General features: G+C 40.8%; 1 pseudogene; it reads right to left on the bottom strand.

The window, feature by feature from the left end:
- Positions 1-13,167: 13,167 nt before the first annotated feature.
- Positions 13,168-21,764, bottom strand: part of LOC106561263 (extensin-2-like) — a 60,351-nt pseudogene continuing 51,754 nt past the window's right edge.

Raw genomic sequence — 21,764 nt, 5'->3', positions numbered from 1 at the left:
TGGGGTGATCAATGTATCCATCAGGGCTAAAAAGTCAAGGGCAGCATAGGCTGAGATGAACTTGACGTTCTTGACCGAGGATCGGCAGTTCCAAACACTGCCAGAGACCCGGCATTCCACATGGGTTGTACACGCAGGGTACACTAAATTGGAAGGGTTGTAGCCAAGAAGTGGAGAGTGCCTGTAAAGCCTTCAAGGAGAGGAGTGAACGGGTATAGAAAACACACATAGTTGCCAAAGCTACAAAGAGGCAAAATGAGATCATCAGAAAATAACAAGGCAAGTGAGAAAGTGGTTTGGAGCCTTCCTCTTTCCTTCATCTAAGAACTCGGCAGAAGAACTCGGCAGAACCGTCTTTGTTTCGGTAACGAGACCACCACTGACACAACTGCCGCTTACAGCTGCTGCTGAGAAACCAGGGGAGACTGAAGTACTAACACTAATTGCTGATTGCCTAGGAGAGGAGAAACATCTCCCCCTCCAATACAATTACCAAAACAAGTCACAAATTGCCCTGCCCCTTAATCCTGGTTGATGTGTCAACAATCATCTGCAAATTATGAGCAGTCAGCAGTTCACACGCCAAGTAGGCTACTGGGAAGACAGGGAGCACTTAGGGCCATCTATCTAGCAAAAAGACAGTACTAGACAACAGATATAGACAGAAATTATACTGTACTTCTCACTCCTGGATTCCTCTAGCTATAGAATGAAGCATCAGAGCCGGGACCGAGAGACTGAGAAACAGCTTCTATCGCCTGGCCATCAGCCCTGCACCTTGAGACTAATGTCCCATGTATATAGTTATTGAACGCTGGTCACCTCATTCTGTTTATATACTGTTTAATCACTGTGCCTTCAAAGTATTCATACCCCTTGACCTATTCCAAATGTTGTTACAGCCTGAATTCCAAATATTAAAATCTTTTTTTTTTCTCACCCATCTACACACAATACCCCATGATGACAAAGTGAAAACAGGTTTTATAAAATGTATTCAAAGTTAAATACAGATCTCATTTACATAAGTATTCACACCCCTGAGTCAATACTTTGTAGAAGCACCTTTGGCAGTGATTACAGCTGTGAGTCTTTATGGGTCAGTCTAAGTGCTTCCCATACCTGAATTGTGCAACATTTCCCCATTTTATTCTTTTTTTTTAATTCTTCAAGTTCTGTCAAATTGGTTGTTGATCATTGCTAGACAACCATTTTCAGGTCTTGCCATAGATTTTCAAGTAGATTTACATCAAAACTATAACAACTTGGCCACTCAGGAACATTCACTGTATTATTGGTAAGCAACTCCAGTATAGATTTGGCCTTGGGTTTTAGGTTATTGTCCTGCTGAAAGGTGAATTACTCTCCCAGTGTCTTATGGAATGCAGACTGAACCAGGTTCTCATCTAGGATTTTGCCTGTGCTTAGCGCCGTTTTCTTTTTTATCCTGAAACGCCCCAGTCCTTAAAACCTCTTAAGGATCGGCCCCTTTTATCAATTTGTCCCTAAAGTGACATGCCCAAGTCTAACTGCCTGTAGCAAGGATATGCATATTATTGGTATCATTTGAAAGGAAACACTGAAGTTTGTGAAAATGTGAAAGGAATGTAGGAGAATAACACATTAGATCTGGTAAAAGATAATACAAAGAAAACTAACCCTTTTTTTGTAATTTGTACCATCTTTGAAATGCAAGAGAAAGGCCATGATGTATTATTCCAGCCCAGTTGCAATTTAGATTTTGGCCAATAGATGGCAGCAGTGTATGTGCAAAATTTGACTGATCCGATGAACCATTGCATTTCTGTTAAATGTTGTATCAAGACTGCCCAAATGTGCCTAATTTGTTTATTAATAACTTCATGTTCAAAACTGTGCACTCTTCAAACAATAGAATGCCATTATTTCAATGTAATAGCTACTGTAAATTGGACAGTGCAGTTAGATTAACAAGAATTTAAGCTTTCTGCCAATTTCCGATAGGGAAATGTTCTTGTTACTTACAACCTCATGCTAATCGCATTAGCCTAGTTAAGGATTACAAGCATACCCATACCATGATGCAGGCACCACTATGCTTTAAAATATGGAGATTGGTACTCAGTAATGTATTGGATTTGCCCCAAACATATCACTTTGTATTCAGGAAAAAAAGTTAATTGCTTTGTCACATTTTTTGCATTATTACTTTAGTGCCTTGTTGCAAACATGTTTTGGAATATTTTTTATTATGTACAGGTTTCCTTCTTTTCAGTCTCTGTTAGGTTAGTATTGTAGACTAACTACAATGTTGATCTATCCTCAGTTTTTACCTATCACATCCAGAACTTATTTAGGCTTGCCATAACAAAGGGGTTGAATACTTATTGACTACATTTTTTAGCTTTGAACATTTTCAGCTTTTAAAGGGTTAAATAAAGATGAACAGTGACTAGAATAGGTGAAAGGAGCCTGCTGCTAGAAAGTTGCCTTATGATAGTTTAACCGTATTCTATTGTTTAATATTGTTTCATTTGAGCATTTATACTTTTGGATTTACCCTTTTGATTTCAAGCTATTCATCTACTTTACCTTACATTTTTGGGGGGTTCGTAACGGCCGTCGTTGAAGAGAGTAGACCAAGGCGCAGTGTGGTTAGTGCTCATCTTTGTAATTGAATGGAAAAAGAGACCACTTTACAAAATACTCAAACGACAACAGCCAAACAGTTCTGCCAAGTAACAAATGACTAAACAGAAAATAACCACCCACAAAACCCAAAGGAAAACAGTCTGCCTAAGTATGGCTCCCAATCAGCAACAACGATATACAGCTGTCCCTGATTGAGAGCCATACCCCGCCGAAACAAAGAAATACGAAACATAGAAAAAGGACATAGAATGCCCACCCCAACTCACGCCCTGACCAACCAAAATGGAGACATAAAAGGATCTCTAAGGTCAGGGCATGACAGGGTTTTGTTTTTGCCATCAATATCAATTACAATCTGTCTACCAGAATACGTAGCTGGCAATCATGTTTGGTTTACCATTCATTGTCAAATGGAACTGTGTGACAACTCTGGACATTTTTGTGAGTAATAAATGTGATTTTTGTTTGTTGTTGTGACAAACATTATCTCAAGCCTTTTCTTGAAACGCATTGGAACCGTCTTAGTAAACATGTCTGAAAGGAAGTGCCTGAATGTTGGGACATTATTTGAAGCCACTACAGGTGTTATAGAATAAAAAGAACAAGCCTGTCATAAACGACATACCATCATGCAGGATCGAGTGAAATGCAAGGATGTGGTTACAAAAATACATTATGATGCAGTAAAATGCCCTGCATGCAATAGAAGAGATGTCCAGCGTCATGAAAGTCCTCTGCCCATCTCGGAAAAGGCTGTCCTCTCCAGCTCTTGATCTGACTAAGCTAACTCTTGAAGAGACGATGGCCTTAATCTTCCACACAGCAGGCAAATTCAGGTAAGTTCAATAGATATTTAACTTGATTTTTTTTAGTAATGTAAGTATGATTAAGCAAGTCTTTTGGCTAATTACAATTTGTATCTTCACAGATGTAAATGTTCAATATGCTGAACAACAAGTGTCTGTCTCTCTTCCCACAGCTCAAGCAGAACCGCAAGTCCAAGTGACCTGAAAAGTTCCTTGCAAACCCAGAGTTTACGCAATTGGCCCCAAAACATAAGGTTTATAATTGTCTAAACCGACCCAAATTACTTCAGTACACAATCACCTACAGTGAGGGGGAAAAAGTATTTGATCCCCTGCTGATTTTGTACGTTTGCCCACTGACAAAGAAATGATCAGTCTATAATTTTAATGGTAGGTTTATTTGAACAGCGAGAGATAGAATAACAAAAAATCCAGAAAAACGCATGTCAAAAATGTTATAAATTGATTTGCATTTTAATGAGGGAAATAAGTATTTGACCCCCTCTCAATCAGAAAGATTTCTGGCTCCCAGGTGTCTTTTATACAGGTAACGAGCTGAGATTAGGAGCACACTCTTAAAGGGTGTGCTCCTAACCGCAGCTTGTTACCTGTATAAAAGACACCTGTCCACAGAAGCAATCAATAAGATTCCAAACTCTCCACCATGGCCACGACCAAATAGCTCTCCAAGGATGTCAGGGACAAGATTGTACACCTACACAAGGCTGGAATGGGCTACAAGACAATTGCCAAGCAGCTTGGTGAGAAGGTGACAACAGTTGGTGCGATTATTCGCAAATGGAAGAAACACAAAAGAACTGTCACTCTCCCTCGGCCTGGGGCTCCATGCAAGATCTCACCTCGTGGAGTTGCAATGATCATGAGAACGGTGAGGAATCAGCCCAGAACTACACGAGAGGATCTTGTCAATGATCTCAAGGCAGCTGGGACCAGAGTCACTAAGAAAACAACTGGTTACACACTACGCCGTGAAGGACTGAAATCCTGCAGCGCCCGCAAGGTCCCCCTGCTCAAGAAAGCACATATACATGCCCGTCTAAAGTTTGCCAATGAACATCTGAATGATTCAGAGGACAACTGGGTGAAAGTGTTGTGGTCAGATGAGACCAAAATTGATTTCTTTGGCATCAACTAAACTTGCCGTGTTTGGAGGAGGAGGAATGCTGCCTATGACCCTAAGAACACCATCCCCACCGTCAAACATGGAGGTGGAAACATTATGCTTTGGGGGTGTTTTTTTGCTAAGGGGACAGGACAACTTCACCGCATCAAAGGGACGATGGACGGGGCCATGTACCGTCAAATCTTGGGTGAGAACCTCCTTCCCTCAGCCAGGGCATTGAAAATGGGTCGTGGATGGGTATTCCAGCATGACAATGACCCAAAACACACGGCCAAGGCAACAAAGGAGTGGCTCAAGAAGAAGGACATTAAAGGTCCTGGAGTGGCCTAGCCAGTCTCCAGACCTTAATCCCATAGAAAATCTGTGGAGGGAGCTGAAGGTTCGAGTTGCCAAACATCAGACTCAAAACCTTAATGACTTGGAGAAGATCTGCAAAGAGGAGTTGGACAAAATCCCTCCTGAGATGTGTGCAAACCTGGTGGCCAACTACAAGAAATGTCTGACCTCTGATTGCCAACAAGGGTTTTGCCACCAAGTACTAAGTCATGTTTTGCAGAGGGGTCAAATACTTATTTCCCTCATTAAAATGCAAATCATTTTATAAAATTTTTGACATGCGTTTTTCCGGATTTTTTTGTTGTTATTCTGTCTCTCATTGTTCAAATAAACCTACCATTAAAATTATAGACTGATCATTTCTTTGTCAGTTGGCAAACGTACAAAATCAGCAGGGGATCAAATACTTTTTTCCCTCACTGTAATGTTCTGAATAACTGATTGGAATTTACATTAAAGAATTCAACCAGCAGTGATTCTTAAATGATTAACATGTTTCTTTGAAGTTTGCGCATGAAGTGTTTGATGTAATGCCAAACAACAACATAAGCTCTAAAGCAAGGGCTGTAATAAAACATGGTTTTAACAGGGTATTATAATTAATTTGTTAATGATCTCTAACAGACACACACACCAGTGGAGGAAGGCTCACTGTAATGAATGGAACAATATCACACTAACACACATACCCACACACATATTCCTCTAGTAAATCACGGTTACAATGTCAGGCTTTGGAAAAAAAAACTTACTGTGAAGTAATTCTGACAACCGACAACGCCACGGTGACAATAGTCCATGGGCCAGCAGGTCAAATTTAACGTTTATCCACTTTGGGGTAGCAAAGTCTAATAATGATTCCCATAAAGGTCCATGTCTGTGGTTATAGTTTGATATAACCACGTATCAGAGGTAGCTAAAAGTGGTTATCACTGCATTATATGTTATTGAGGGTATGTATTTAAAAAATGTTATTAAGGGAACAATCTTCGTAAAGGGGCAATCTGCAATTGCCACAACGATTTTTGGATTTATAAATTAATGGAATGTACCCATTGATTCTTGAAGAATATAATAAATATAAATGCCTCAAATAACTAATGAGCTTAGTTGAACTGTCGTACCCCGTCAGAACCCCAAATATAAGCTTGTTTAACTCCAATGTTTTATCAAATAAATGTAAACAAACACTATATAGCCCGAAAGCATGATTCAAACTTTTGGTATCATGGATGGTCAGTCCTTCCAACAGTGGAAAAAAACAAAAACTTTATAACTGGGGCCTGTTGATTACATCCGTATCTGCCCTCATTGGATAGAATGGTCCCACCTCCCGTCTGCCTTCCATCTTTGAGGACATGCATTTCCATTGTTTGAGCGGTGACCTGACTATCTTGTCAATATAATAGCTAATCTTTGCTATAATCATTCCCAGCCAGCAGCCTATTTTCAAGATGGCCGCTATTAATTTCAATGGGGAGGAACAGCATTGAATTTGCATGGCCATAACTTAATAAATAATTGGTGCAATAAGACTTAAAATGTGTGTTACAAATGGGGACAACCTAAGATTATGGCCAAATTATGTTAGTTATATGTATTAAGCTAAATATTACCAGAATAGTGTTAAGTATGCTGAAATAGTTTTGTAGCACATTCAAATATGACATTAACCGATGCCTGTTAATTAAAATGATATGCAATATGATTTTATAAATTGTGCTATCACATCTAACAAATGTGAGCAAAGAAGTACAGGTAACCCTGTACCTCTTTGGGTACATTTTCCAATATGGTCGCCAAACACTTCCATTGGTTTTAATTCGATTTGTGGAAATGTCAGACCACTCTTTCAATAAAAGGTAGAATATGCCTAATGAAAATCTTAAATTGATGATAGTTATGCAGATAACACAACCAATTTAGTCAGGAATTTGTCAAATATTTGCAAACTTGTTTTATAAATGTCACAAAAACACTTCATAACTGTTTTTGATTTTCAAACAATTAAAAATGGATGTATAATATTCCTAAAGGGATCTTTTGTGGTTTGTACTGATTATAATGATGTAAAATAAAATGCCATATTTAAGCAATAAGCCCCGAGGAGGTGTGGTATAGGGCCAAAATACCATGGCTAAGGGCTGTTCTTACGCACGGTGCAACGCGGAATGCCTGGATACAGCCCTTAGTTGTGGTATATTGGCCATATACGACAAACGCCCGAAGTGCCTCATTGCTATTATAAACTGTTTCCAAATGTAATTAGAATATTACAAATAAATGTTGTCATACCCGTGGTATATGTTCTCATATACTACGGCTTTCAGCCAATCAGCATTCAGAGCTCGAATGACCCAGTTAGAATGTTAGTCTTGAATCCTGTCATATACACTACATTCCAACATCACACTCAAAAGCCTAGTTCACACTGCAGACCTTAATGCTCAGTTTTGTTTTTCAAATCCGTTTTGGAATATTGACTGTCCAAACAGCAAGTTACAAGTGACCAAATTGGATTTGTTTGTGTTCAGACAGCAGTCATTTGCTGACATGGCTAGTTTTCATAGTAACGACAGGTGTGTGCACAGTGGTGTAGGCTGATTGATGGTGCTCGTGCTTCCTATCACACAGAAGTTATGTAGCAAGCTAAGGTGACAACAAGATGGCAGACGTTCTATGTGCGCCGAACCGATGTGTTTTTTGTTCGTTTTTCTGCGTTTAAGTTATTTTGTACATATTGTTGCTGTCGCTGTCACTTATGACCGAAAATAACTTCTTGACATCAGGACTGCGATTACTCACCAGACTAGCAGAGTCCTTTTTCTTCTTTCACAACTTTGACGAGCCTGAGGCGAAGGATATACGTCTCCCTCGGGAACAGGCCCCGGCCCCCGTGATCTGCGTGAAGAAGAGGCAGAGAAACAGGGGCCGGAGACCGGGCTGCCTTCTGAGAATTCGAAGGCGATCGAATAAACCCCCACTTCTGCTAGCAAACGTGCAATCTTTGGACAATAAAATCACCGAGTTACATGGAAGATGAAACTACCAATGGGACCTTAAAAACTGTAACATCTTATGCTTCACGGAGTTGTGGCTGAACGACGACAATATCAACATACAGCCGGCTGGTTATATGATGTACCGGCAGGATAGAAAAGCTGTGTCTGGTAAGACAAGGAGTGGCGGACTATGTATTTTGGTAAAAAACAGCTGGTGCACTATATCTAAGGAAGTCTCGAGCTATTGCTTGCCTGAGGTAGAGTATATCATGATAAGCTGTAGACCACAATACCTACCGAGAGTTCTCATCTGTATTCTTCATAGCTGTTCACATACCACCTCAGTCAGAGGTTGGCAGTAAGATAGCATTGAATGTGCTATATTCTGCCATAAGCAAACAAGAAAACGCTCACCCAGAGGCAGTGCTCCTTGTAGCCGGGGACTTTAATGCAGGGAAACTTAATGTTTTACCAAATTTCCATCAGGATGTTAAATGTGCAACCAGAGGAAAAAGAACTCTGGACCACCTATACTCAACACACAGAGATGCATACAAAGCTCTCCCTCGCCAGCCATTTGGCAAATCTGACCATAATTCTATCCTCCTGATTCCTGCTTACAAGCAAAAATTAAAGCGGGTAGCACCAGTGACTAGATCAATAAAAAAGTGGTCAGAGGAAGCAGATGCTAAGCTACAGGACTGTTTTTGCTAGCACAGACTGGAATATGTTCCGGGATTCCTCCGATGGCATTGAGGAGTACACAACATCAGTCAATGGCCTCATCAATAAGTGCATCGATGACATCATCCCCATAGTCACCGTACGTACATACCCCAACCAGAAGCCATGGATTACAGGCAGCATCCGCACTGAGCTAAAGGCTAGAGCTGCCGCTTTTAAGGGGCGGGACTCTAACCCGGAAGCTTCGAAGAAATCTTGCTATGCCTGTTTGATGGTTTGTCGGACGGCAAAGCATCAATACGAAGATTGAGTCGTACTACACTGGCGCTGATGCTCGTTGGATGTGGCAGTGCTTGCAAACCATTACAGACTACAAAGGGAAGCACAGCCGAGAGCTGCCCAGTGACACAAGCCCACCAGACGAGCTAAACTACTTCTATGCTCGCTTCGAGGTAAATAACACTGAAACATGCATGAGAGCACCAGCTGTACCGGTAGATTGTGATCACGCTCTCCGCAGCCGATGTGAGTAAGACCTTTAGACAAGTCAACGTTCACAAGGCCGCAGGGCCAGACGGATTACCAGGACGTGTACTGCGAGCATGTGCTGACCAACTAGCAAGTGTCTTCACTGACATTTTCAACCTCTCCCTGTCCGAGTCTAATACCAACATGTTTTAAGCAGACCACCATATTGCCTGTGCCCAAGAACACTAAGGTAACCTGCCTAAATGACTACCGACCCGTAGCACTCACGTCTGTAGCCATGAAGTGCTTTGAAAGGCTGGTCATGGCTCACATCAACACCATCATCCAAGAAACCCTAGACCCACTCCAATTTGCATACTGCCCTAACAGATCCACAGATGATGCCATCTCTATTGCACTCCACACTGCCCTTTCCCACCTGGACTAAAGGAACACCTATGTGAGAATGCTATTCATTGACTACAGCTCAGTGTTCAACACCATAGTGCCCCCAAAGCTCATCAATAAGCTAAGGACCCTGGAACTAAACACCTCCCTTCGCAACTGGATCATGGACTTCCTGACGGGCCGCCGCTAGGTGGTAATGGTAGGTAACAACCCATCCACCACGCTGATCCTCAACACAGGGGCCCCTCAGGGGTACGTGCTCAGCCGCCACCAGTACTCCCTGTTCACTCATGACTGCATGGCCAGGCACGACTCCAACATCATCATTAAATTTGCCGATGACACAACAGTGGTAGGCCTGATCACTGACAACAATGACCTGGCCGTGTGGTGCCAGAACAACAACCTCTCCCTCAACATGAATTAGACAAAGGAGATGATTGTTGACTACAGGAAAAAGAGGATCGAGCATGCCCCCATTCTCATCGACGGGGTTGCAGTGGAGCAGGTTGAGCGCTTCAAGGTCCCTGGTGGCCACATCACAAACAAACTAACATGGTCCAAGCACACCAAGACAGTCGTGAAGCGGGCACAACAAAACCTATTCCCCCCCCAGGAGACTGAAAAGATTTGGCATGTGTCCTCAGATCCTCAAAGTTCTACAGCTGCACCATCGAGAGCATCCTGACTGGCTGCATCACTGCCTGGTATGGCAAATGCTCGGCCTCCGACCACAAGGCACTACAGACGGTAGTGCGAACGGCCCAGTACATCACACTATCCTGGATGGCTTCCTGCCATCCAGGACCTCCTATACCAGGTGGTGTCAGAGGAAGGCCCTAAAAATTGCCAAAGACTCCAGCCACCGTAGTCATAGTGTTCTCTCTGCCAAGTCAAGGTCCAAGGGGCTTCTAAACAGCTTCTACCACCAAGCCATGAACATCTATTCAAATGACTACCCAGACTATTTTCGTTGCCCCCCCCCACCACACCACTGCCCCTCTCTGTCATCTATGCATAGTCACATTAATAACTCTACCTACATGTACATACTACCTCAACTAACTGGTGCCCCCACACATTGACTCTGTACCGGCACCCCCCTGTATATGTTATTTTTTTATGTTGCTCTTTAATTACTTGCTACTTTTATCTCTTATTCTTATCCGTATTTTTTTGGAAACTGCATTGTTGGTTAGGGGCTCGTAAGTAAGCATTTCACTGTAAGGTCTACACTTGTTGTATTCGGCGCATGTGACTAATAAGATTTGATTTGTCTGCCATGGATGTTTCCTACTTGCTTTGAATTTTCAAAATCACAGTGTAAGAACACTTAAAGCCTCAAGGGATAAGATGATCCAACTTTCAAAACAATCCCTTTTTGGCTAGGCAAGGCATTCAACTAGCTAGCTAGTTTCATTTATTTGACAAATTTGTTTAACAAGCCAATTAGAAATAACATGTTCTTGTCAAACTGTCAACAGAATAGCTAGCAAGCAACAAGATATGCCAAGTAACAGTCTAAAAATCCCTTGAGGGTAGATTTATTCATTCAGACACAAGTCACATGGCTAGGAATCAGATTTGTAGCGGACTTCAAACCACCTATGAAGGTGGTTTAAAATGTAGCTTGAAATATCCGATTCCATGTGCTTTTTGGTTGTTCAGACTGCAGGAAAAAGAATAGATTCAAATCAGATATGCAAAAAAATTGGATTTGACTCTTCAAACTGCCAGTGTGAACACGGCTTAACACAGTGTTTCCCAACTCCAGTCTTCGAGTACCCCCAGCAGTACAATTTGTTGCCCTGGACACCTGATTCAACTTGTCAACTAATCATCAAGCGCTAAATGAGCTGAATCAGGTGAGTACAACAATAATGTGGGCTGTTGGGGGTACTCAAGGACTGGAGTTGGGAAAAACTGTGTTAGAATGTTATGTTGGAATGCAGTGTACAGTTGAATTCGGAAGTTTATGTACACTTACGTTTGAGTCATTAATACTCGTTTTTCAACCATTACACAAATTCATTGTTAACAAACTATAGTTTTGGCAAGTCGGTTAGGACATCTACTTTGTGCATGACACAAGTCATTTTTCCAACAATTGTTTAGACAGATTATTTCACTTATAACTCTGTATCAAGTTTACATAAACTAAGTTGACTGTGCCTTTAAACAGCTTGAAAAATGCCAGAAAATTATGTAATGGCTTTAGAAGCTTCTGATAGGCTAATTGACATCATTTGAGTCAATTGGAGGTGTACCTGTGCATGTATTTCAAGGCCATCCTTCAAACTCAGTGCCTCATTGCTTGACATCATTGGAAAATCAAAAGAAACCAGCCAAGACCCAGTGGGTCAGAAGTTTACATTCACTCAATTAGTATTTGGTAGCATTGCCTATAAATTGTTTAACTTGGGTCAAACGTTTGGGGTAGCCTTCCACAAGCTTCCCACAATAAGTTGGGTGAATTTTGTCCCATTCCTACTGACAGAGCTGGTGTGACTGACTCAGGTTTTTAGGCCTCCTTGCACCCACACGGTTTTTCAGTTCGGCCCACAAATGTTCTATAGGATTGAGGTCAGGGCTTTGTGATGGCCACTCCAATACCTTGACTTTGTTGTCCTTAAGCCATTTTGCCACAACTTTGGAAGTTTGCTTGGGGTTATTGTCCATTTGGAAGACCCATTTGCGACCAAGCTTTAACTTCCCGACTGATGTCTTGAGATGTTGCTTCAATCTATCCACATAATTTTTCTTCCTCATGACGCCATCTATTTTGTGAAGTGCACCAGTCCCGCCTGCAGCAAAGCCCCCCCACAACATGATGCTGACACCCCTGTGCTTCACGGTTGGGATGGTGTTCTTCGGCTTGCAAGCCTCCCCCTTTTTCCTCCAAACATAACCATGGCCATTATGGCCTTACAGTTCTATTTTTGTTTCATCAAACCAGAGGACATTTCTCCAAAAAGTACGATCTTTGTCCCCATGTGCATTTGCAAACCGTAGTCTGGCTATTTTATGTCGGTTTAGGAGCAGTGTTTTCCTTGCTGAGCGGCCTTTCAGGTTATGTCGATATAGGACTCGTTTTACTGTGGATATACCCGTTTCCTCCAGCATCTTCACAAGGTCCTTTGCTGTTGTTCTGGGATTGATTTGCCATTTTCACACCAAAGTACCTTCATCTCTAGGAGACCAAATGCGTCTCCTTCCTGCGCGGTATGACAGCTGCGTGGTCCCATGGTGTTTATACTTGCGTACAATTGTTTGTACAGATGAACTTGGCACCTTCAGGCGTTTGGAAATTGCTCCCAAGGATGAAACAGACTTGTGGAGATCTACAATTTTATCTGAGGTCTTGGCTGATTTCTTTTGAATTTCCCATGATGTCAAGCAAAGAGGCACTGAGTTTGAAGGTAGGCCTTGAAATACATCCACAGGTACACCTCCAATAGGCTAATTGACATGATTTGAGTCAATCAGAAGCTTCTAAAGCCATTACATCATTTTCTGGAATTTTCCAAGTTGTTTAAAGGCACAGTCAACTTAGTATATGTAAACTTCTGACCCACTTGAATTGCGATACAGTGAAATAATCTGTCTGTGAACAATTGTTGGAAAAATTACTTGTGTCATGCACAAAGCAGATGTCCTAACCGACTTGCCAAAACTATAGTTTGTTAACAAGAAATTTGTGGAGTGGTTGAAAAACGAGTTGTAATGACTCCAACCTAAGTGTTTGTAAGCTTCCGACTTCAACTGTATATTTTATATTCAACAATATAACGTATAGCACTTGACGCCACTACCCCACAGCCTTTATAGATGGTGTCTAGTTATACTGTTAATGTAAAATATGTATTGGTTAGTGGCTGCTGAGTGTTGTCGAGGGCATCAGCAATGGCCCAATTGCTAAAAGGCTGGATTTTTTCCTAATAACCAATTGCATAGTTTCTATAAAATGTGTCAACCAGCCACTAAACTAATGTCTATGAAATTATTAGGGAACATATTTCATTAAATAACTTGTAAGGTTAGAGCATAATTTTCATCATGATGGTCAGGGATCGAATAGATTGATGATTATAATCTTCCTTTTTAGAGATCATTTGTGTTTAACTACAGATGTAGGATCTTAATTTGACCAGTTTCTCACAGCAAGAAAATAACCCTGCAACAGAAAATGGCAATTATTGTGTGGATTATAATTAATTGATATTTTTGTAGGAGTTGATGCATTTTTAGTAAGGCCAAATCTTTTTAACCTTGAATACACTACTAGTTTGCATTTACTGCTAACCAGAAAATTTCCTTCAACAATAATGTATTCAAATTAATATCCTTCATCTGTATGACTTTGTGTTAACTTCCTCAACAAATGACAGAGCACACCTTTCATTTTAGTATGGTGAGCACCGCTATACAACAGATTATTACAGGTAGCAAATAAATCAATATCCTACCAGATTTGGATCTCTTGGACTTGTATTATTTCCCAGTATGACCAATTTCCGCAAAACAAATATGTAGTTCGTTATTTGTAGCATAAACTAAAACCCATGTTTTTTAAGAAGAAATCCACCCAATAGAATGTTCCATTGTTGTTTGATACAGTCATTTTCAATGAGCATGTGAACATTCCAACTTGTCTCAACATTCCTTTATCAGCCTGTAAACATTATATTGCATAGACTTCCATACAATATATTTTACTAAAGATGTGAAAAACTGCCTCACCAAATATAAATTTGGTCAGGGGCTTTTGGGGAACAATTTAATTCCATTCAACCAACCCCAAAGTGGACCAATTTATCCACTGGCCAATGGCCTGCAAAGTGCTGGTATTCAGTCAACCAATATTCTAGTTGGTGGGCTTGCTTGAGTCAGGATCAGTTCGCCACTGGAAACCAAAGTAGACTTGCTCCTGGTGGTCTTCTGAACTGCATCGGCAATGTGTCTCCCTGGAAAGGAAATTGTATGTGGTCAGTTGCAGAGAGAGGGACGAGACTTAAACTGTAGGGAAGGGTAGAGGGGAAGGAAACCATTTTCTGTAATGGAATGAGCCTAACAGAAAAAGTAACTCACTCGTTCTGAAGCATCTTGGTACACAGTACCAGTTTTCCTGGTATGGCTGGCACAAATCTGTATTACAATGGATGAACATCTGCAAGAGATATTACATGATTTTTTTTTTTAAGGAGGTAATACTTATCTAGTTAATTATTACCCAAGAACAATGTATAATAGTTTTATATTTATACAAACTATACTGCTAGAAAGTACCAATTGTGACCAAGAAGCAAGCCAAAATAATTTTGTTAAATCATTGAGTAATTACCAGAAAGTAGCAATAATTTCACAAATACCAATTGTAATAGGACAGCGAAAAAAGCGGTACTGAAAAATATGTAAGCATAAATTACTTATTCTATTTTGTGCATTTTAATTGAATGCATTTAATAAACAGTGTTAGCATGGTAATCAAGAACATCAATGGAGTTGTTCCAACTGTCTTATTCAGCAGAATTAGAACACAGTCATACCCACAGAATCAACCATTTACACGCGTGGAAATTGGCCTAAGACATATGAGAAGCATTTGCATAACAATGGGAGCAATTGAAGTGGATCACTGAAGATTATGGGGAAATGATCCAACAAAGTTGAGGACAACAGTTCACCTGACACAAGACAAGCCTAAATCCAAACAATACACTGTTGTTTCATTAGCATTTTACATTAACTGTACTTTTCGCAGCATTTGTTGATTAAGAAATCTGGAAATACTCTGTATACATTCAATAACATAGCCCAATTTTTCCACGAAAATTCTTATGTGCAACATAAGACAAAAAAAATGGAAGCGTTTTAGTGAGGGGTCTAACTGGTGTCTTCAAGTGGTACCAGTCATTTCAATGCAGTTTTATGAAGGAAAGAGCCTTAAACTATTAGGAGCTTTTTTTTGCTATCCAAGCGCTGCCATTGATCAACTGAAGCAAGCACACTTGTAGTTCTGTTTGGAACACAGTCCTGCATCCCCACCATAAAATAACTACTCTTTGTTGTTTACGCAATTAAAAAAAACGTCCATTATAAATCTCAATCAGGGTCAGGAGGACATCATTTAAAAGCTTATTCTGTTGTCAAAATTACTTAGATAAGTAATAAAATATGATTTTACAGTGTTAGGCTTTCACAGAGAATTTCAAAGAAACAAAGTCATTTTGGTGCACATAGAATGGAGTCATGAGTGCATGCAGATGAGTTCTGGACAATACCACAATAATAGGCTAATTCTGTTCAGAACAACCCTGGGTATGATACACATAGCGATCATAAACATTGATACTGTAAATAACATGATTTTTACAATATGGAAATGTAAAGTGCAAATTTGGTGGTGTGGGGGGTGGCCAGGCGTGTCCTCCCCCAGGAAATGTTTTTGACATTTTAAAACGTATTACCTGCAATTCTACACAGTTTGACATTATTATGCCTCTGTTGTGGGGTATAGGGAGAGATCATTTGAAAACACGGCTTAAGTGGAAGGATAAATGGAATGCCCCCCAAACAACATGGTTTCTTTAGGAAAACAGCTAGATTCCTGCATTTCAACACATTTTTTAACCTGTTTAGGATATGGGGCAGTATTTTCACGGCCGGATAAAAAACGTACCCGATTTAATCTGGTTATTACTCCTGCCCAGAAACTAGAATATGCATATAATTATTTGATTTGGATAGAAAACACCCTACAGTTTCTAAAACTGTTTGAATGGGGCCTGTGAGTATAACAGAACTCATATGGCAGGCCAAAACCTGAGAAGATTCTATATGGGAAGTGCCCTGTCTGACCATTTCTTGGCCTTCTGTAGCCTCTTTATCGAAAATATAGGATCTCTGCTGTAACGTGAAATTTTCTAAGGCTCCCATAGGCTCTCAGAAGGCGCCAGAACGTGGAATGATAACTCTGCAGTCCCTGGGCGAAAACAGTAGGGGTTTTGGAAAATGGTCATTCTGAAAACAATGACACTGGCGCACGCGTGCATGTGAAGACTCCATTTTCTATTGTCAGTGTTTGAACGGATACAACGTCTCCCGGTCGGAATATTATCGCTATTTTACGAGAAAAATCGCATAAAAATTGATTTTAAACAGCGTTTGACATGCTTCGAAGTACGGTAATGGAATATTTTGACATTTTTTGTCATGATACACGCCGGCACGTCACCCTTCGGATAGTGTCTTGAACGCAAGAACAAAACGCAGCTATTTGGATATAACTATGGATTATTTGGAACCAAAACAACATTGGGTGTTGAAGTAGAAGTCCTGGGAGTGCATTCTGATGAAGAACAGCAAAGGTAATCACATTTTTCTTATAGTAAATCTGAGTTTGGTGAGTGCCAAACTTGGTGGGTGTCAAAATAGCGAGCCATGATGGCCGGGCTATCTACTCAGAATATTGCAAAATGTGCTTTCACCGAAAAGCTATTTTAAAATCAGACACCGCGATTGCATAAAGGAGTTCTGTATCTATAATTCTTAAAATAATTGTTTTGTTTTTTGTGAACGTTTATCGTGAGTAATTTAGTAAATTCACCGGAAGTTTTCGGTGGGTATGCTAGTTCTGAACAAAACATGCTAATGTAAAAAGCTGGTTTTTGATATAAATATGAACTTGATTGAACAAAACATGCATGTATTGTATAACATAATGTCCTAGGAGTGTCATCTGATGAAGATCATCAAAGGTTAGTGCTGCATTTAGCTGTGGTTTTGGTTTTTGTGACATTATATGCTAGCTTGAAAAATGGGTGTGTGATTATTTCTGGCTGGGTACTCTCCTGACATAATCTAATGTTTTGCTTTCGTTGTAAAGCCTTTTGAAATCGGACAATGTGGTTAGATAAAGGAGAGTCTTGTCTTTAAAATGGTGTAAAATAGTCATATGTTTGAAAAATTGAATTTTTTGAATTTTTGAGGTATTTGTAATTCGCGCCACGCTCTATCATTGGATATTGGTGAGGCGTTCCGCTAGCGGAACATCTAGATGTAAGAGGTTCTTACAGGGGCAGAGAGAAAATGTTGAGTTTATAGTGCTATTCTAGACTTTGTCATGAGTCTGAGAGAAAATTATGTAGTTTAATGCTAATTTCCTGCAATTCTACACATTTTGCCATGGGGCAGAGAAAGAATGTGCTATTTTCTAGCTCCTCTCATGCATGGTATTCTTCAAAATGTTGCCATTAGGTAGAGAGGGAGGGGCTCGACTTCGAGTTGGCCCCAAACGTCCCTAAATGTAAATAGAAATGAGCGGATGAATCAACCTGTTCATGTCCCCCTTTCCCCCGTGGCAATTTTACTGATGGATTAAAGCAGGATTTATTATAATCCTCAATGTCTCATCTTTCAGAACACATCGAGTCATTTTGATTTACAGCATCCCCCGCTATGATGAAACTGGCTCTCATGAGGACCGCCACAGGAAAGGAAGACCTAGAGTTACCACTGCTGCAGAGGATAATACGTTCATTAGAGTTAACTGCACCTCCAGATTGCAGCCCAAATAAATGCTTCACAGAGTTCAAGTAACAGAAACATCTCAACATCAACTGTTCAGAGGAGACTGTGTGAGTCAGGCCTTCATGGTCCAATTGCTGCAAATAATCACTACAAAAGGACACCAATAAGAAGAGACTTGCTTGGGCCAAGAAACGAGCAATGGACATTAGACTGGTGGAAATCTGTCCTTTGGTCTGAAGAGTTCAAATTTGAGATTTTTGGTTTCAACTGCCGTGTCTTGAGACGCAGAGTAGGTGAACGGATGATCGCCGCATGTGTGCATCCCACCATGAAGCGAGGAGGAGGTGTGATGGTGTGGGGTGCTTAGCTGGTGACACTGTCAGTGATTTATTTATAATTCAAGGCACACTTAATCAGCATGGCTACCACAGCATTCTGCAGTGATACTCCATCCTATCTGCTTTGCGCTTAGTGGGACTACCATTTGTTTTTCAACACACCTCCAGGCTGTGTAAGGGCAATTTGACCAAGAAGGAGAGTGATGGAGTGCTGCATCAGATGACTTGGCCTCCACAATCACCCAACCTCAACCCAATTGAGATGGTTTGGGATTAGTTGGACCGCGGAGTGAAGGAAAAGCAGCCAACAGGTGCTCAACATATGTGGGAACTCCTTCAAGGCTGTTGGAAAAGCATTACAGGTGAAGCTGGTTAAGAGAATGCCAAGAGTGTGCAAAGCTGTCATCAAGGCAAAGGGTGGCTACTTTGAAGAATCTAAACACTTTTTTGGTTACTACATGATTCCATATGTATTATTCCATAGTTTTGATGTCTTCACTATTATTTTACAATGTAGAAAATAGTAAAAAATTAAGAAAAGCCCTTGAATGAGTAGGTGTGTCCAAACTTTTGACTGGTACTATATGTATTTCTATGGTCGTACCCTCTCCCTCAGGGGGGACATAGATGTTGGATCCACAAAGGTGAACATCTTGAGGACGAAGCGCCTGTAGTGGGTTGGGAAGGACAGACCAGAGGAGGCTTCCACAGGGATGGGCATGGTCAGGTAACGGTCATCCTTGTACGGACATCTAAAGATACAAATGAAGAAAGAGAGACAGACACAGAGAGCGAGAGAGAGACATACAGTAGACGGACAGACAATGCCATGGTCATTCAAGTGTCTGTCTGCGTTGAAGTGAAGTTCTCCTAGAGCTGCTGAACATTTTCCTCATCTTTACAAGAAATGGTATAAAAGAAATTGGACGTACAGTTAAAACGTTTTTACAAATTCTACTTATTCAGATATTTACCCAGAAATGATAAGGTTCCATTGGGGTAGGCTGAGAGGGTCGGGGGTTGTGGTGGCCCAGCAGCGACCCAGGGTCAGCACAATGTTGGGATCTGTCCTCTCCAGGATGCGAACCTCAGCATACACGGGATCCCTGAGGAATTTGGTGACAGGATAGTCTGCCTCAGTGTAGTATGAGGTGTAGGCCGTCTCCTCTGTTTCAAAAGAGGAAAGATTAATTAATTTGCCCATTTATTAATCCAACAAACCAATCAATGAATATAGTGCTACTTGCCTTCCTTACATCCCTTGGTGAGGCATATTCCATTGGCCAGTCTGAGCTCAACTCTGAGGGGTCCAGGAGCTGGTGGAAGAATTGGGGGAGGCACCCGCTTCACTTCAATCACAAGAGCCTCAACCACGATGCCCCTATATCTGCACTGGAATATTAGACTGAGAAGAAAGGGAGTGCGGTCAGACATCTTGACATCTCAACTTTAAATCTGGCCATATAAGGCAACTAGCTCTCACAGTCTCACGTCAGAAATAGACATTCATCCATGTTTCTCAAACATCACATTTCAAAGTTGTTGCAAACGTCAAATTTTGAAGTGTTTAATGTAAAGTTTAGGCATTAACATCGAAATCTTAAGGCTAGGCATTAACTCCAAATGTTTAAGGTTTGGTATAGGCAACAAAAAAAAATCTAAAAAATGAAACAGAGGCAGATGCTTATGCCTATTCACCATCCCCGTCCATAACACCCTAACAAAACTGAAATCTAGTTTAAGGTAACAGCTCTAACTGTAGCCCCTGGTGGACGGTTTCCACGTCATCTCCCGATGTCCTCAGACATGGATGGACATGAATGCTGACTTGTATCATGGGTGACCTGGCTGTTTAAGGTTTAGGAGGCGTTTTGGCTTGCCTATATGTAATTTAATGGAATGCCGCCGGAGGGAATGGCGGCCGTATTACAGGCTCCTGACCAATTGTGCTATTTTGTGTATTTCTTGCACTGATCTTTTATAGTATAGCATGTTTTGACCATAGTTTCCAATGACCGAAAAAAGCTTCTGGACATCAGAACATCTATCACTAACCTCGATTTGGACGAGGAGTTCTACTTCAATGAGTCGGAGGTGAAAGACATATTGATTATCCCGGACCAGGCCTTAATCCCCGACACTCGAAGGAGGCGAAGACAGCATCCGGGCACCCTAGTGAGACTACGGCGGCGAATGGATAAATCGCCTCTACACTCTGTTCTACTGGCGATTGTGCAATCGCTGGAGAAAAAACTGGACGAGCTCCGTTCAAGAGTTCAAGTAATATACAATGTTTCTCAGATTCAAGGGTGAAGAAGGATATGGATAATATACAATACATCTTTCTATGCATCGGCAGGACAGAACCCAGTAAGTTTGGGGGGGGGGGGCTGGGGTGATGTTTGTCTCTTTATTGAAAGCAGCTGGTGCGTGATCTCTAACATTAAGGAAGTCTCAAGGTTCTGCTCACATGAGTTAGAATACCTCATGATAAGCATGAGAACATACTATTTACTAAGAGTTTATCTGTACTTTTCGTTGCTGTCTATTTACCACCACAAACCGATGATGGCACTAAGACGGCACTCAAAGAGGTATATAAGACCATAAGTAAACAAGAAAATGCTAATCGAGAGGCGGTGCTCTTAGTGGCCGGTGATTGTAGTCCTTTCCTGCAGTCAAATGATCTAGTGGCCTCATGGGTGGAATGTTATAAATATTTTTCATAATTTCATATTGAATAAACATTTAAAAAACATGCAAAAAATCTGGTGTTTATGTCAAACAGTTTTTGTTGTATTTCAGTATTTTCTGATGTATAGAAAGTGTAATATTGGGATGCAAACTCAATTGAATACATTTCAACTCTATATCTGACATGGTACAGGTGTCTTCTTTTTTTAAAGTCCATAACCATGTGTGTGAGAGGTATACTTCAGTTTTAAAGTAGATTTGTTTAAAACTACCAAGAAACGCTCTGTGTGACCCTGATTTAGCCCACTGCAGTAAAAGGTTAATGCAGGAAAACTTACATTTGTTTTACCTCATTTATACTAGCATGTCACCTGTGCAACTAGAGGGATAAATCAGCTAAACTCCACACACAGAGGTGCATACAAAGCTCTGCCCCCCACTCCATTTAGCAAATCGGACCATAACTATATCCTCCGGATTCCTGCTTACAAGTAAAACTCAAACATGAAGTACAAGGTAGCCTAGGGCTGGGCGGTATACCGTATTTTACTATATACACCGGTATTTATGCACGGGTCAGTTTGGGTTTTTATTTTACCTTCTATAACGGTATTTTAATGTTTGGTTTGTTAAATGTGATACGCCATGTCTACCATCCATTACAGACAGACAGACAGACTCACCAACCTTGAATCAGGGATAGACGTAACATAGTAAACAAAGA

The sequence above is a fragment of the Salmo salar genome, chromosome ssa17 (assembly GCF_905237065.1).
Source record: "Salmo salar chromosome ssa17, Ssal_v3.1, whole genome shotgun sequence".
Taxonomy (NCBI): domain Eukaryota; kingdom Metazoa; phylum Chordata; class Actinopteri; order Salmoniformes; family Salmonidae; genus Salmo; species Salmo salar.
The sequence above is the reverse complement of the archived record's forward strand: the minus strand, read 5'-3'. Positions and strand labels throughout refer to the sequence as shown.